Here is a 14,762-nt window from a genome sequence, read left to right on the forward strand (position 1 = left end):
ACAATAAAAGTACACATATTTAGTAACGCCGCGTCCGTAACGATCCGACCTATAAGGCTATGTGCACACGTTCAGGATTTCTTGCAGAAATTTCCTGAGCAAAACAGGACATTTTCTGCTAGAAATCCGCATGCATTTTTTCCACGTTTTTTTCAGCATTTTTCGCGCGTTTTTGTTGCGGATTTTTTGCGTTTTTTCCCGGAGATTTCCCAATGCAATGATATAGTGAGAAATCTGCAAAATTAATGAACATGCTGCGTTTTTTACCACAATGCGCTTTTTTCATGGAAAAAAACGCATCATGTGCACAAAAATTGTGGAATGCATTCTAAATGATGGGATGCATAATGTATGCGTTTTTTATGCGTTTTCATAGCGAAAAAAATGCGAAAAATCCGCAACGTGTGCACACAGCCTAAAACTGTCCCACTAGTTAACCCCTTCAGGGAAAGAGGCAAAAAACGCTTTATTATCATACTGCTGAACAAAAAGTGGAATAATACGCGATCAAAAAGACGGATATAAATAACCATGGTACCGCTGAAAACGACATCTTGTCCTGCAAAAAACAAGCCGCCATACAGCGTCATCAGCAAAAAAATAAAAAAAGTTACAGTCCTCAGAATAAAGCGATGCAAAAATAATTATTTCTTATATAAAATAGTTTTTATTGTATAAAAGTGCCAAAACATTTAAAAAATTATATAAATGAGGTATCGCTGTAATCGTACTGACCCGAAGAATAAAACTGCTTTATCAATTTTTATCACACGCAGAACGGTATAAACGCCCCCCCCCCCCCCCCACCAAAAAAAAAGAAATTCAAGAATTGCTGGTTTTTGTTCATTCTGCCTCCCAAACATCGTAATAAAACATGATAAAAAAATGTCATGTGCCCGAAAATGGAACCAATAAAAATGTCAGCTCATCCCGCAAAAAACAAGACCTCACATGACGTGGGCCAAAATATGGAAAAATTATAACTCTCAAAATGTGGTCATGCAAAAACTAATTTTTGCAATAAAAAGCATCTTTTAGTGTGTGACACTGCCAAACAAAAACCAGCTATAACAAAACGCTATAAATAGTAAATCAAACCCTCCTTCATCACCCCTTTGGGTAGGGAAAAATAATAAAATTAAAAAAACTGTATTTATTTCTATTTTCCCATTAGGGTAAGGCTTCTTTTACACATACAGTTGTTTTGCAGGCCTTTTTTGCAGCCCCCAATTGATTTCTATGGGGCCGCAATAATTTCACGGTGCGCCGTATGGCCGTATTTATGGCCGTGAAAAAAGATTGACCCAAAAAAGACATACTGATAGGGAATTTAGATTGTGAGCCCCAATGGGGACAGCGATGATAATGTGTGCAATCTGTAAAGCGCTGCGGAATATGTTAGCGCTATATAAAAATAAAGATTATTATTATTATTATTGACCCGACTCAATCTTTTTCCCAGCTTACAGACATGGCCCCCTTTGAAAATCAATGGGGCCGCAAAAACAACGGAAGTTTCTTTTTGCGGTGCACTGTGACTTCCGTTTTTGCGGAACGCAGTTTTTTTTTCTCCAATACTATTTTCATAGTATTGGAAACCCAAAAAACGGTGATCCGCAAGTTTTTGGTGGTCCGTTATTGTGGCAGACCGTAAAAGTTGTGGCGATACGGGCCAAAAAAAACCAGGTATGTGTAAAAGAAGCCTTAGGGTTAGGGCTAAAGTTAGCATTAGGCCGGCCTCACACTAGCGAGTTTTACGGACGTATGAGCGCATAAACTACGTCCGTAAAATTCGCATTACACACGGCCCAATGATTCCCTATGTCCCAGCTATCTGCCGTATATTACGCATCCGTAATATACGGTCTTGTACGGCCGTAGAAAATCGCAGCATGCTGCGTTTGTCACCGTATTGCGCAAAAAAATCGCCAATGAAAGTCTATGGGGGCGAGAAAAATACGGATTCCACACGGACCAGCAGTGTGACTTGCGAGAAATACGCACCGGTGTTAGTGAAAATCCGGTAATTCAATTGCTGGCTTTTCATTTCTCCTTCCCAAACCCGACATGATATGAGACATGGTTTACATACAGTAAACCATCTCATATCCCCCTTTTTTTTGCATATTCCACACTACTAATGTTAGTAGTGTGTATGTGCAAAATTTGGGTGCTGTAGCTGCTAAAATAAAGGGTTAAATGGCGGAAAAAATTGGCGTGGGCTCCCGCGCAATTTTCTCCGCCAGAGTGGTAAAGCCAGTGACTGAGGGCAGATATTAATAGCCTAGAGAGGGTCCATGGTTATTGGCCCCCCTGGCTACAAACATCTGCCCCCAGCCACCCCAGAAAAGGCACATCTGGAAGATGCGCCTATTCTGGCACTTGGCCACTCTCTTCCCACTCCCGTGTAGCGGTGGGATATGGGGTAATGAAGGGTTAATGCCACCTTGCTATTGTAAGGTGACATTAAGCCAGATTAATAATGGAGAGGCATCAATTATGACACCTATCCATTATTAATCCAATTGTATGAAAGGGTTAAGAAACACACACACACATTATTAAAAAGTATTTTAATGAAATAAACACACAGGTTGTTTTAATATTTTATTGCTCTCTCAATCCACCAGAAGACCCTCGCTTGGCAAAATAATAAACCAACAATATACATACCTTCTGATGATCTGTCACGTCCCACGAAGTAAATCCATCTGAAGGGGTTAACTCATTTTACAGGCAGGAGCTGTGCTAAAGCACTCGCTCGTGCCTGTAACCCCGGGTGCTGAAAGGAAAGCTGGGTGATCTGTACTTACATTGAGTTGCGGTGATGCGCCCTCTGGTGGATGAACTCATGAACTGGAGCCTTGGAAAAGTTCCCACGCTCGAGTTCATATGAGTTCATCCTGCAGAGGGCGCCTCACCGCGACTCAATATATCGCGCTGAGTTAAATATAAATACAGAATATATATATATGTGTCTCAATGACATATATATATATACAGTGCCTACAAGTAGTATTCAACCCCCTGCAGATTTAGCAGGTTTACACATTTGGAATTAACTTGGCATTGTGACATTTGGACTGTAGATCAGCCTGGAAGTGTGAAATGCCCTGCAGCAAAAAAGAATGTTATTTCTTTGTTTATTTTTTTTTTAAATTGTGAAAAGTCTTTTCAGAGGGTCATTTATTATTCAACCCCTCAACCCACCAGAATTCTGTTTGGTTCCCCTAAAGTATTAAGAAGTAGTTCAGGCACAAAGAACAATGAGCTTCACATGTTGGGATTAATTATCTCTTTTTCCAGCCTTTTCTGACTATTTAAGACCCTCCACAAACTTGTGAACAGCACTCAAACATGGTCAACATGGGAAAGACAAAGGAGCATTCCAAGGCCATCAGAGACAAGATCGTGGAGGGTCACAAGGCTGGCAAGGGGTACAAAACCCTTTCCAAGGAGTTCGGCCTACCTGTCTCCACTGTTGGGAGCATCATCCGGAAGTGGAAGGCTTATGGAACTACTGTTAGCCTTCCACGGCCTGGACAGCCTTTGAAAGTTTCCTCCCATGCCAAGGCCAGGCTTGTCCGAAGAGTCAAGGCTAACCCAAGGACAACAAGGAAGAAGCTCCGGGAAGATCTCATGGCAGTGGGGACATTGGTTTCAGTCAATGCCATAAGTAACGTACTCCACCGCAATGGTCTCCGTTCCAGACGAGCCCGTAAGGTACCTTTACTTTCAAAGCGTCATGTCAAGGCTCGTCTACAGTTTGCTCATGATCACTTGGAGGACTCTGAGACTGACTGGTTCAAGGTTCTCTGGTCTGATGAGACCAAGATCGAGATCTTTGGTGCCAACCACACACGTGACGTTTGGAGACTGGATGGCACTGCATACGACCCCAAGAATACCATCCCTACAGTCAAGCATGGTGGTGGCAGCATCATGCTGTGGGGCTGTTTCTCAGCCAAGGGGCCTGGCCATCTGGTCCGCATCCATGGGAAGATGGATAGCATGGCCTACCTGGAGATTTTGGCCAAGAACCTCCGCTCCTCCATCAAGGATCTTAAGATGGGTCGTCATTTCATCTTCCAACAAGACAACGACCCAAAGCACACAGCCAAGAAAACCAAGGCCTGGTTCAAGAGGCAAAAAATCAAGGTGTTGCAGTGGCCTAGTCAGTCTCCTGACCTTAACCCAATTGAAAACTTGTGGAAGGAGCTCAAGATTAAAGTCCACATGAGACACCCAAAGAACCTAGATAACTTGGAGAAGATCTGCATGGAGGAGTGGGCCAAGATAACTCCAGAGACCTGTGCTGGCCTGATCAGGTCTTATAAAAGACGACTATTAGCTGTAATTGCAAACAAAGGTTATTCCACAAAATATTAAACCTAGGGGTTGAATAATAATTGACCCACACTTTTATGTTTAAAAGTTATACAAATTTAACTGAGCAACAAAACTTTTTGGTTTGTAAGATTTATGCATCTGTTAATAAATCCTGCTCTTGTTTGAAGTTTGAAGGCTCTAACTTATTTGCATCTTATTAAACCTGCTAAATCTGCAGGGGGTTGAATACTACTTGTAGGCACTGTATATACTGCATATATGTTTTTCCGAACATTTGAGCACATAAATCCATTAGATGTCGGTTTTGCAAGCCTGCGAGAAAATATTGCAGTACGGATGCTATACGGATTACATACGGAGGATGCCATGCGCAAAATACGCTGACACACCCTGCCTACGGATGACATACGGACCACTATTTTGGGGACTTTTCTGCGTATTACGGCCGTAAAAAACGGACCGTATTTTTATACGCTGAGTGTGAGGCCGGCCTTAGGGTTAGGGCTAAAGTTAGGGTTAGGGTTGGGGCTAAAGATAGGGTTAGGGTTGGGGCTAAAGATAGGGTTTGGGTTGGGGCTAAAGATAGGGTTTAGATTATGTTTAAGGTTGGGATTATGGTTAGGGGTGTTTCAGGGTTAGGGGTGTGGTTAGGGTTGGGATTAGGGTTAGGGGCATGTTTGGGTTAGGGTTGGAGTTAGAATTGGGGGGTTTCCACTGTTTAGGCACATCAGGGGCTCTCCAAACGCAACACGGCATACAATCTCAATTCCAGCCAATTCTGCGTTGATAAAGTAAAACATTGCTCCTGCCATCTAAGCTCTGCCGTGCGCCCAAACAGTGGTTTACCCCCACATATGGGGTATCAGCGTACTCAGGACAAATTGGACAACTTTTGGGGTCCGAATTCTCCCGGTACACTTGGGAAAATACAAAACTGGGGGCTAAAAAAAAATAATTTTTGTAGAAAAAAAAAAAAGATTTCTTATTTTCACGGCTCTGCGTTATAAACTGTAGGGAAACACTTGGGGGTTCAAAGTTCTCACAACACATCTAGATAAGTTCCTTGGGGGGTCTAGTTTTCAATATGGGGTTACTTATGGGGGTTTCTACTCTTTAGCTACATCAGGGGCTCTGCAAATGCAACGTGATGCCCGCAGACCATTCCATCTAAGTTTGCATTCCAAACGGCGCTCCTTCCCTTCCGAGCTCTGCCATGCGCCCAAACAGTGGTTACCCGCACATATGGGGTATCAGCGTACTCAGGACAAATTGCACAACAACTTTTGGGGTCCAATTTCTCCTTTTACCCTTGGGAAAATAAAAAATTGGGGGCGAAAAGATCATTTTTGTGAAAAAATATGATTTTTTAGTTTTACGGCTCTGCATTATAAACTTCTGTGAAACAATTGCGGATTCAAAGTGCTCACCACACGTCTAGATAAGTTCCTTAGGGGGTCTACTTACCAAAGTGGTGTCACTTGTGGGGGGTTCCACTGTTTAGGACCATCAGGGGCTCTCCAAACACGACATGGCGTCCGATATCATTTCCAGCCCATTTTTTCATTGAAAAGTGAAACGGCGCTCTTTCCCTTCCGAGCTCTGCCATGCGCCCAAACAGTGGTTTACCCCCACATATGGGGTATCAGCGTACTCAGGACAAATTGCACAACTTTTGGAGTCCAATTTCTCCTGTTACCCTTGAAAAAATAAAACAAATTGGATCTGAAGTAAATTTTTTGTGAAAAAAAAATAATGTTCATTTTTTTTTAAACATTCCAAAAATTCCTGTGAAGCACCTTAAGGTTTAATAAACTTCTTGAATGTAGTTTTACGCACCTTTAGGGGTGCCGTTTTTTGTAATGGTGTCACTTTGGGGTATTTTCTATCATATAGACATCTGAAAGTGACTTCAAATGTGATGTGGTCCCTAAAAAAAAATGGTGTTGTAAAAATGAGAAATCGCTGGTCAACTTTTAACCATAACTTCCTAACAAAAAAAAAGTTGGTTCCAAAATTGTGCTGATGTAAAGTAGACATGTGGGAAATGTTACTTATTAAGTATTTTGTGTGACAAATCTCTGTGATTTAATGATGAATATTCAAAGTTGGAAAATTGCGAAATTTTCAAACTCTTCGCCAAATTTCAGTTTTTTTCGACAAATAAACTCAAGTCATATCAAAGAAATGTTACCACTTTCGTGAAGTACAATATGCCACGAGAAAACAATGTCAGAATCACCGGGATCAATGCAAACGTTCCAGAGTTATAACCTCATAAAGGAACAGTGGTCAGAATCGTAAAAATTGGCCCGGTCATTAATATGCAAACCACCCTTGAGGGTAAAGGGGTTAAAGAAACATAAATAAAAATATACCTAAAAAAAGTATAGGGTATTTTAACCCCTTAGTGACGGAGCCAATCTGCAGCTTAATGACCAGGCCTATTTTTACAATTCTGACCACTGTCCCTTTATGAGGTTATAACTCTGGAAAGCTTTAACGGATCCCGCTGATTCTGAGAATAATTTTTCACTACATATTGTACTTCACGATAGTGGTAATATTCCTTCCGTAGTACTTGCGTTTATGAAAAAAATGGAAATATGGTGAAAATGTTTAAAATTTTGCAATTTTCAAACTTTGAATTTTTATGCCCTTAAATCAGAGAGATATGTCACACAAAATAGTTAATAAGTAACATTTCCCACATGTCTACTTTACATCAGCACAATTTTGGAACCACATTTTTTTTTTGTTAGGAAGTTATAAGGGTTAAAAGTTGACCAGCAATTTCTCATTTTTACAACACAATTTACAAAACCTTTTACAATTACAAAAATGTTTTAGGGACCATCTAACATTTAAAGTCACTTTGAGGGGTGTACAAGACTGAAAATACCCCAAAGTGATGCCATTCTAAAAACTACACCCCTCAAGGTGCTCAAAACCACATTCAAGAAGTTTATTAACCCTTTAAGTGCTTCACAGGAACTGAAGCAATGTGGAAGGAAAAAATTAACATTTTACTTTTTTTTTTACAAACATTTTACTAAAGAACCAATTTTTTTTATTTTCACAAGTGTAAAAATAGAAAATGAACCACAAAATTTGTTGTGCAATTTCTCTTGAATATGCCGATACCTCATATGTGGGGGTAAACCACTGTTTGGGCACATGGCAGAGCTTGGAAGAGAAGGAGCACCATTTGACTATTTCAATGCAGAATTGGCTGGAATTGAGATAGGACGCCATGTCGCTTTTGGAGAGCCCCTGATGTGCCTAAACAGTGGAAACCCCCACAAGTGACCCCCATTTTCAAAACTAGACCCCCCAAGGAACTTATCTAGATGTGCGGTGAGCACTTTGAACCCCCATGTGCTTCACAGAAGTTTAGAACTTAGAGCCATGAACATATAAAAACTTTTTTTTTTACACAAAAATTATTTTTTAGCCCCGAATTTTTTTATTTTCCCTAGGGTAACAGGAGAAACTGGACCCCCAATGTTGTCCAATTTGTCTTGAGTACCCTGATGCCCCATATGTGGGGTAAACCACTGTTTGGGCACACAGCAAAGCTCAGAAGGGAAGGAGCACAGTTTTACTTTTTGAACGCAAAATTGGCTGGAATCAATGGTGGCGCCATGTCGCGTTTAGAGACCCCCTGATGTACCTAAACAGTGGAAACCCCCCAATTCTAACTCCAACCCTAACACCAACACACCGCTAACCCTAATCCCAACCCTATCCATAATCCTAATCCCAACCCTAACCCCAACACACCCCTAACCCTAATAACAACCCTAGCAATAACCCTAACCCCAACACACCCCTAACCCTAATCTCAACCCTAATCACAACCCTAACCCCAACACACCAGTAGCCCTAATCCCAACCCTAGTCAGAACCCTAACCCCAACACACCCCTAACCCTAATCCCAACCCTAACCATAACCCTAATCCCAAACCTAAGCCTAATCTCAACCCTAATCCAAACCTAACCCTAATCCCAAACCTAACCCAAACCTTAACCCTAATCCCAACTCTAACCCTAACTTTAACCCCAACCCTATCTTTAGCCCAGCTCAAACCCTAATTGGAAAATGGAAATAAATACATTTTATTTTATTATTTTTTCTTAACTAAGGCTTCTTTTACACATACCCCGTTATTGAGGGTCTTATTTGCGTGCTGTATTGCCACAATTTTCAAGGTCTGCCACGATAACGGACAGCAAAAAACTTGTGGATCGCCGTTTTCCAGGTTCACAATACTAATTCAAAGTACTTGTTCTCACCCACAAAGCTCTCCACAGTGCAGCACCCCTTTACATTTCCCTCATTTCTGTCTATCAGCCTAACCTTTTTGGAAGTGCATCTGAACAGCAAGGTGGATTGCTGTTGAGGGGAGATAGAGAGAAAAAAAAAAAAATCTATAAATCTTCAGCACAGCGAGTGTGAGCGAGCTGAGTGTGACCTGAGCGTAAGTGTGAACGGCGGTAAGTGTGTGACTTGTGATTCAGTGAGGAGGTATTTGGAAGGCCTTTAACAAATACTTGTGTGACTTTGTGTGAGTTGCTGAATTGGGAGTAGCTATATTCATAAGGAGTTAACTTAGGGTGGGGGCTCATAATTAAGGGGATATAAGGGGCAGCTGTTTGGGGCTCAAGTCCTTTTTGGAAGTGTGTCATGGTTCCCAATGGCAAGGGAACGTAAGAAACATATAAGTAACGAACGAGCTCTCGGGTGATGGAAACTCGAGTTGACCGTGAGCTAAATCTACCACACAACTAACAGTAGCCAGGGAGCATACCTACGGCTTCCTATATGCCACGCGCCAGCCGGAGGACTAACTACGCCTGGTAGAGGAAGAAACAGACCTGGCTTACCTCTAGGGAAATACCCCAAAAGATGATAGCAGCCCCCCACATGTAATAACGGTGAATTAAGAGGAAAAGACATACACAGTATGAAAGTAGATTTAGCAAAGAGAGGTCCACTTACTAGATAGCAGAAGGATACAAAAGAGGACTTCACGGTCAACTGAAAACCCTTTCAAAAACCATCCTGAAATTACTTTAAGACTCCTGTGTCAACTCATGACACAGGAGTGGCAATTTCAGCCCGCAAGAGCTTCCAGCTACAGAGAATTACAAAAACTGCAAACTGGACAAAAGGTACAAAACAAAAGGACAAAGTCCACTTAGCTGATCAGCAGACTAGTAGCAGGAACATGCAACCGAAGGCTCTGGTTACAATGATGACCGGCAAGGAAATGACTGGAGAGCAAGGCCAAATAGGAAACTCCCAAACACTGATGGAAGCAGGTGAACAGAAGCAGCAAAGTGCAAACAAGTCACCAGTACCACCAGCAACCACCAGGGGAGCCCAAAAAGCGGATACACAACAGAAGTGCATCTGAACAGCAAGGTGGATTGCTGTTGAGGGGAGATAGAGAGAAAAAAAAAAAAATCTATAAATCTTCAGCACAGCGAGTGTGAGCGAGCTGAGTGTGACCTGAGCGTAAGTGTGAACGGTGGTAAGTGTGTGACTTGTGATTCAGTGAGGAGGTATTTGGAAGGCCTTTAACAAATACCTGTGTGAATTTGTGTGAGTTGCTGAATTGGGAGTAGCTATATTCATAAGGAGTTAACTTAGGGTGGGGGCTCATAATTAAGGGGATATAAGGGGCAGCTGTTTGGGGCTCAAGTCCTTTTTGGAAGTGCATCTGAACAGCAAGGTGGATTGCTGTTGAGGGGAGATAGAGAGGAAAAAAAAAAAAAAATCTATAAATCTTCAGCACAGCGAGTGTGAGCGAGCTGAGTGTGACCTGAGCGTAAGTGTGAACGGCGGTAAGTGTGTGACTTGTGATTCAGTGAGGAGGTATTTGGAAGGCCTTTAACAAATACCTGTGTGAATTTGTGTGAGTTGCTGAATTGGGAGTAGCTATATTCATAAGGAGTTAACTTAGGGTGGGGGCTCATAATTAAGGGGATATAAGGGGCAGCTGTTTGGGGCTCAAGTCCTTTTTGGAAGTGCATCTGAACAGCAAGGTGGATTGCTGTTGAGGGGAGATAGAGAGAAAAAAAAAAAAATCTATAAATCTTCAGCACAGCGAGTGTGAGCGAGCTGAGTGTGACCTGAGCGTAAGTGTGAACGGCGGTAAGTGTGTGACTTGTGATTCAGTGAGGAGGTATTTGGAAGGCCTTTAACAAATACCTGTGTGAATTTGTGTGACTTGCTGAATTGGGAGTAGCTATATTCATAAGGAGTTAACTTAGGGTGGGGGCTCATAATTAAGGGGATATAAGGGGCAGCTGTTTGGGGCTCAAGTCCTTTTTGGAAGTGCATCTGAACAGCAAGGTGGATTGCTGTTGAGGGGAGATAGAGAGAAAAAAAAAATCTATAAATCTTCAGCACAGCGAGTGTGAGCGAGCTGAGTGTGACCTGAGCGTAAGTGTGAACGGCGGTAAGTGTGTGACTTGTGATTCAGTGAGGAGGTATTTGGAAGGCCTTTAACAAACACCTGTGTGAATTTGTGTGACTTGCTGAATTGGGAGTAGCTATATTCATAAGGAGTTAACTTAGGGTGGGGGCTCATAATTAAGGGGATATAAGGGGCAGCTGTTTGGGGCTCAAGTCCTTTTTGGAAGTGCATCTGAACAGCAAGGTGGATTGCTGTTGAGGGGAGATAGAGAGAAAAAAAAAATAAAAATCTATAAATCTTCAGCACAGCGAGTGTGAGCGAGCTGAGTGTGACCTGAGCGTAAGTGTGAACGGCGGTAAGTGTGTGACTTGTGATTCAGTGACTTTGGAATCAGGGAGTTTCCAAGGGAGGAATTGCTTCTGTTTTTTTTTTTTTTTTTTAATTAATACTTTGTATTTATTTTTAATTAACGTTTCTGTGTGGTGCAATCCCCATTAGGAAATGTGCTCCACAATTGTTAATGCCATCCAGTGCACATCTTGCCACATGTATGCAGTCCTTGACTAGCTGGTCGAGGGTGCATACTGCTGTGCGAGATGTGAGCACATTGTGCATTTGGAAATATTATAGATACAGGGTGCACTGCAGCCGTTTAAATAAAAAGAAAAGGGTGCTAGGCTAAGTCCAATAATGAATCGACACCAAGGAAAAAGAGAGAAAAGAATGGACTAAATTAAGCCTGCACAACCTTGTACCAAAAAATATCAAACCATGTTTATTGAACACCAAAAAGGACATTAAAAGCATCTAAAATACAACTACGTGTATGACACCCAAATATAATCTCCTAATTGCGTAACAATAATATATAGCAGCCAACCATATAACACATGTAGTGATATATATCACTAAATCCAAAAACATCATGTATAAATACATTACCACATAGATGACAAAATGTGTAGTAACCAGGTCACTAAAAGGTGTAGCCTATAAAGGGTTAAGAGAGACCTAGTCGAATGAGGCAAAGTTTCCCACTGCAGGGTCTATAGAAACGGCATATCGCCGGATAGATACTTTGCTGGATCCGTATTCCTAGTAAGTGAGGAACAGCAGGTCAAGGAATAAGGCCGGAGCTGCAGAGTTACAAAGCCACATGCCGTGAATGGCCAGTCAGTGGTCAGGAGGGGGTGGAAAAAAGCAGAGCCCCACGCGTATCGCCGCTGCCGCGGCTTCGTCAGGGGAAGTGGGGTATCTGGTGTTCTGTCTACCTATAAATAGAAGCCAAAATCTATGTTATAGCATACCGGTGTGCTCCCACATGGAGCGGCAGAGAGGAGGCGGAGCGAAAGTGCAGCCACATGTAAGAGGACAGAAAAGATACGGAGGCCTCCGTAGGACATAGTCGGCGCATGCGCAGATGCGGCTCAGCGTCTGAGCCGCACTGCGCATGCGTCAGGAATAAAAAGACGCTACAAGATACATAAAACGCAGGAATCGAGGAAGTATATGGTCATATATTTATATGCGCAACCGAAGGGAAAAATTTCTCCCCATTTTAGATGTATAAGAAAGAGCAAAAAATGTTCAATGTGGATATGTACCAGTGCCCTTATAAAAGATACATCACTATCAGTAATGGAATATATTTAAAGATAGATTGTGATGGATCATAATAGATAAATCCTGCACTAAAGATGAAGACCTAAAAGAGGAAGATGCATGTTAATAGCAATCAATAATGACCATATATTAATCAAAAGCGAAAATATATAAGTTAATGTTTCTCATATATATCCATAAAGGCGAATCTTCACCCGCCCAATAATCCTCCATTAATTGATACAAAACAAACAATGAATGTCCTTTGTTGAATACCGCTTCGTCACTTTAAATCCCCAAGATGGTATAAGCTGTATCCCGAGCCGAGGAGATTCAAGTCATGTATAGGGATAGTCCAAGATGAAAAGTTCAATATTGGTCCTTCTTTAGTTCAAAACATCCGTTCCAAGCGATTCATGCTCCTATAAGATGATAAACTTGATGAAAGTAGTGGTGAGATCCATAGCAGACATCTATCCTAGACAGCCTGAGCTCCAGTATGGTTGGCACTGCCCACAGAGTAGCTGTAAGATCCCATAAGGCGGATACCGATGGATAGCTACCCAAGGGATAACTAGGAAGAGAAGGGAGCATATTTCACATTGTGCATTTGGAAACCCAGATACTGGATCTAAATGTGCAGCTGGCAACACTGAGATCCATAGACAATATGGAGAGGAGTCTTCTGCTCACAGAGCAGACACTCAATGGGATAGATGAGGAGGGGGATGGTAGGATGGAGCTGCAGGACAGTGTGGCAGTTAGCTGGGTGACGGATAGAAGGCGGGGTAGAGGGAAGAGTGCCAGGGAGGCTAGTCCTGATCTGGCACACCCCAATAAGTTTGCTAAGTTGGCAGATGAGGGGGGTGCCAGTACAGGGGTAGCACTGCTGCAGCCAGGCATGTCCTCTTAAAGCCGGAGGAGTGACTGCTCCAGTAAGGAGGGAAATAGGAGAGCAGGGCAGGCCAGACAGGTGCTGGTAGTGGGGGACTCAATTATTAGGGGAACAGATAGGGCAATCTGTCACAAAGACAGGGATCGTCGGATGGTGTGCTGCCTACCTGGCGCTCGAGTCCGACACATCGCTGATCGGGTGGACAGATTACTGGGAGGGGCTGGTGAGGACCCAGCGGTCATGGTGCACATTGGCACAAATGACAAAGTTAGAGGTAGGTGGAAGGTCCTTAAAGATGATTTCAGGGAATTAGGCTGCAAGCTGAAAGTAAGGACCTCCAACGTGGTATTTTCCGAAATACTGCCTGTACCACGTGCCACGCCAGAGAGGCAACGGGAGATTAGGGAGGTTAATAAGTGGCTCAAGAATTGGTGTAGGAAGGAGGGGTTTGGGTTCCTGCAGAACTGGGCCGACTTCTCAGTTGGCTACAGGCTCTACGCTAGGGACGGGCTGCACCTCAATGGGGAAGGGGCAGCTGTGCTGGGGGAGAAAATGGTTAGAAGGTTGGAGGAGTGTTTAAACTAGGGATTGGGGGGGAGGGTATTCATTTTATAGGAGGGGAAGATAGTGCAGATAGAGACCTGGGCACAAATAAGGAAGTTGGGGGTGGCGGTGGCATGGGGGGTGGGGTTAGAACAGTTAGTAATTTAAGAAAGAATAGAGGTACAGAGAGGAACATCAAGTGCATGTATACTAATGCCAGAAGCCTCGCCAACAAAATGGATGAATTAGAACTAATGTTGTTGGAGCATAATTATGACATGGTGGGGATATCTGAGACGTGGCTGGATGAGAGCCATGACTGGGCTGTTAACTTGCAGGGCTATAGCCTGTTCAGAAATGACCGTACAGATAAGCGAGGGGGAGGGGTGTGTCTATATGTAAAATCTTCCTTAAAACCCATCCTGCGTGATAATATAGGTGAATTTAATGAAAATGTAGAGTCCCTGTGGGTGGAGATAAGGGGAGGGGGAAAAAATAATAAATTACTGATAGGGATTTGTTATAAATCTCCAAAAATAATGGAAGCAATGGAGAATATCCTCGTAAAGCAAATAGATGAAGCTGCGACTCAAGGAGAAGTCATTATTATGGGGGACTTCAATTACCCTGAAATAGATTGGGGAACAGAAACCTGCAGTTCCAGCAAAGGTAATCGTTTTTTGACAACTATGAGAAACAATTACCTTTCACAACTGGTTCAGGACCCAACAAGGAGGGGGGCACTGCTAGACCTAATATTAACCAACAGGCCAGACCGCATATCAAATATAAGGGTTGGGGGTCACTTGGGGAATAGTGATCACAAAATAATAAGTTTTCATGTAACCTTTAATAAGATGGGTAGTAGGGGGGTGACAAGGACACTAAACTTCAGGAGGGCAAATTTCCAACGGATGAGAGAGGATCTTGGTGCAATTAACTGGGACGA

This window comes from Ranitomeya variabilis, chromosome 1 (genome assembly GCF_051348905.1).
Source record: "Ranitomeya variabilis isolate aRanVar5 chromosome 1, aRanVar5.hap1, whole genome shotgun sequence".
NCBI lineage: Eukaryota > Metazoa > Chordata > Amphibia > Anura > Dendrobatidae > Ranitomeya > Ranitomeya variabilis.